Raw genomic sequence first — 3556 nt, forward strand, 5'->3', positions numbered from 1 at the left:
TCCCATCTCCTTCACCTTCTTGAGCCTATTGCTTAAACAAACTTTTTGCAATTGAAATTTGTGTTTATATGCATGCAAATGGCTCTCCCGGTCATTCATTAAACTGTTCAACCATGACTAATGGTCTTCCACCCGCAAATGATCTCCTTAGAATTTCATTTGCAAGCAGTAGACACTAAACGCTGCGGATAATCACCATCCTTTCGGAATAGTAGGCACAAATACAAGATCTTTACAAACTGCTGAACATGCAGCCTATGACAAGCTCCAAAACAAAACCCACGGAGCAAAATACAATGTTTCACAAATCTCGTGATGATTTAGGAAGGAATTACAATGCCTAGTAAAATTTGCAGACCTTTTACCAAGCACGACCAAAATAGTTATAATTATGCCTTGTCATCATGGAACCACCAGCGAGTCTCTTTAGGTGATCGACCATTTCTGCAATTTTTGACATATCGATCATTGTCTGGCGGACGTTGCTTCACAGTAGAGCTGGATAACATTGAAAGAATGCTGATGCAGATAGAGCTGACGGTCATAGCTGGAGACCAGGAATCGTACAGAATATCTAGAGATATGTGGCCATTGCTGTAAATATGTGGATGCAGAGGCGCTTGTGGGAGAAAAATAACCTGTGGAGCTTCCATGGGATAATGATCAGGGAAATCAACTTGTAGTTGATAGGATTCATTGGCATACATTGTGCCAGGGGCTCCTGTCAGCTCAATTATCCATCTCTGCAAATCACCTGGACTATAGCAACAGTAATTGATGCTGTGTGACCGGAAGAAAATCTTATCTCTGTTGTTTCGAATGACACATTGCAATCCTGAAAACGCAGATGCTCAATCGCCTTGGCAAAGAACATGAAGGTTTGCCATCCCGTTGCAAGTCGATGGAGTCGATTCAACACGAAACTGGTCGCAAGAAAACGTTTTTTAAACTCTGTCTCTGTGTGGGTAGCGCGCCTGCCCAATGGGTAGCGCCTGGCAAGTGGGTAGCGCGCAGCTCATATGGGTAGCGCCCACCTCCAAACGCTGTCAACAATTCTGCAAAACAATTTTATTGCCTCCAAAACTCCAAACACGACTTGTACAGATGCATGCCCACATTTTAGTGTCGTGGATGAATTTTGGCTATAATAGCTTCCATCACATCATTTGTTATATGAGAAGAATTTTCAATAATAAGATGTGCTCACTCTGATATCCATTTCTCTGTTGTGTAGGCTCCCATTTGGATGCATTTCCTTGTTTGACCAATGCGCCAAACTTTGACAGATCCTTCATGCGAATTTCTTGAAAAGGGACCCTTGAAAAACACTGGAAGGCATTCCAAGAAGAGGCTGCCTCAACTATGATCTCTGCATGCACACGTGAGATAGTTTTATCAGTTTATTTCCACTGACTTCTTGATTTAATCTGATGATTCCTTTGGCTGTTTCTGCAGGGATTGGAGCTACTGAAGCTGCTGCCATTGAAGAACTGTAGAGCTTTGGAACATTTACCTATTTATTACAAAAACATATTTGATGATTTCTTCTTCAAAACAGGGTTTTGAAGAAGAATCTATTTCACATTGATGACATTCCTGAAATAAACACCTACTGAACCTTCTCCTAGCCTGCAAGTGTTATTGAAACATTTTGAGAACGAGCTTTACAAACATCTAAGTAGCAGTGGGTGAAAGCTAATTGGTATTTGGCCTGTATATTGAACTGAGATTTTGACAGCTATCTGTCTGAATTTGACTCTGACAGAGGACTAGACAAGACGGAGTCTAACATTGGCTCCAATGGGGATGGCCGCTGCCGCTTCTTGGAGGTGCCAAGAACCGCAGAGTTTTCGGAGAGCAGACAGTGCCTCCATCCATTGGGCAATGGAGTCATTATTTCAACAGACAACATGAGACTTCCGACTCATTTATAGACTGAAACTTGACTGAAATGATTGAAAAACTGACTTAACAAACTTCAAACTAAAGCTGTAATGAAACTAGAACAAGATGTTGCCCTTTAGCTGCTTATTTATTTACAAAATCTACCCTACTTTGCTGTAAAAATAGTAGATCAGGTAATACTGAAATGCCAGATCAACCATTCAAGTAAACCTGAGAATGATGCCGCTTGAGAATGCTTCCGCGAGGACACAGATGTAATTGCTGGCAGTCCTTCATGCACGTAATGAGCCTGGTCACGGAAAAGACAGCCTGATCTATCAATCAAACTGAAAAACGTTTCCATGTACATCGTAATAGGATCGCGAAAGCCAGACTCTGTTTGCTGCCCCAACTCTGCAGTACATACCTCCAGCTGCACACTGTCAATACAAACATCTGTAGGAAAGTGTGTTATTTCTTGTTTCGAAGGAGGAAGGATTTCCAAGAACTTTTTAGGATCTCGGAAATCGTATGATTGGATCTGCTCATTCAAACACTGAATTTCCTTCTCTAGTTTTTCAACAATTAACAGGCAGAAACCAGTTTTAGCTTCAAAAGGGAACTTTGGAGATTTCAAACATTGAAGCAAGGCACTGAAAATTCTTCATTAATTTCAAAATCTGCTCACTGATTTATTACTTCTTTTACAGCTTCTCACAGTGCACGGTTTGCCACATACCCTACCATTGCATGAGTGGTTCAGCAAGCACTGGAATCTCTGAATCGAGCTGGATTTGCCAGGTGAATGTCTCAGCCTTCATAAGTGTCTCACTGCTGTCCACCATCAGCATCAGATCTGCAATTTGATTTCATGTACTGGGACAAGACAATCAACAAGTCGAATGTCACATCAACAGCAAACCATCTTCCCCAGTATGGTCGCCACTATGTTAACGCTTAAATTTGCCTCAGGCTGAAGAAGGCGAAACTCAAGGCAACATCAAACCACGCTCAGCCTCGTAGCTAGCCCTACGAGGACAGGAGAGGGCTCTCTCCGGGTCAATCTCGGAAAATATAATCAAGGAGGCTCGAGATGACTGAATTGATAGCTAATTTTAGGCTAGGTATGAAGTACAAGGAGTTTGAAATTGATTTTTTGAAATTTTGGTGAATCAAAGGGAAAGGCAATTTTGGGTGCGGGGATGAGACACAGTTTCTGCAGAGGTCTGATTGGAGCAAGGTAGGCAATTGTTTTAATGCCTTAAAGCAAATGAGATGAGAAGATCAGACAGGTGAGGAGCTAAGGAGAGCAAGGAAACCTCAAGAATTCTCCTTAAATAGATGAAAACACAGAAGATCAAACAAACTTAAAGGCAGAGCATACAAGTTATGAATTCTACCTTAACACTTCATTTGTTTCAATTACAGAAGATGAGAGAAGGAAAATGATACACATAACAACTTACAAATACTGAAAGAAGCACACCATCAAGACATAAAGCCACAAGAATTCCAAAGAGTGCTGCAAAACCCTGGTCTTTCCTTTGCCAAAATTGCAGAGATACAATGTACAATAGAGTCTAAGCTTATCCCCAAGAGTCCAACCCTTGCTACTGACTGAAAATTTACATAATATAGACCAAGCCAAACCGATGCGATTGATCGCGCGCGC

The 3556-nt window shown here is 41.5% G+C and overlaps 1 pseudogene; it reads right to left on the minus strand.

Moving 5' to 3' along the window:
- Positions 1-389: 389 nt before the first annotated feature.
- LOC149177322 (putative ubiquitin-conjugating enzyme E2 16 pseudogene) lies at positions 390-707 on the minus strand (annotated as a pseudogene).
- Positions 708-3556: the final 2849 nt, after the last annotated feature.

The sequence above is a fragment of the Pinus tabuliformis genome, chromosome 4_1, assembly GCF_031772625.1.
Source record: "Pinus tabuliformis cultivar Carrire ecotype Pingquan chromosome 4_1, CPIR1, whole genome shotgun sequence".
Lineage (NCBI taxonomy): Eukaryota > Viridiplantae > Streptophyta > Pinopsida > Pinales > Pinaceae > Pinus > Pinus tabuliformis.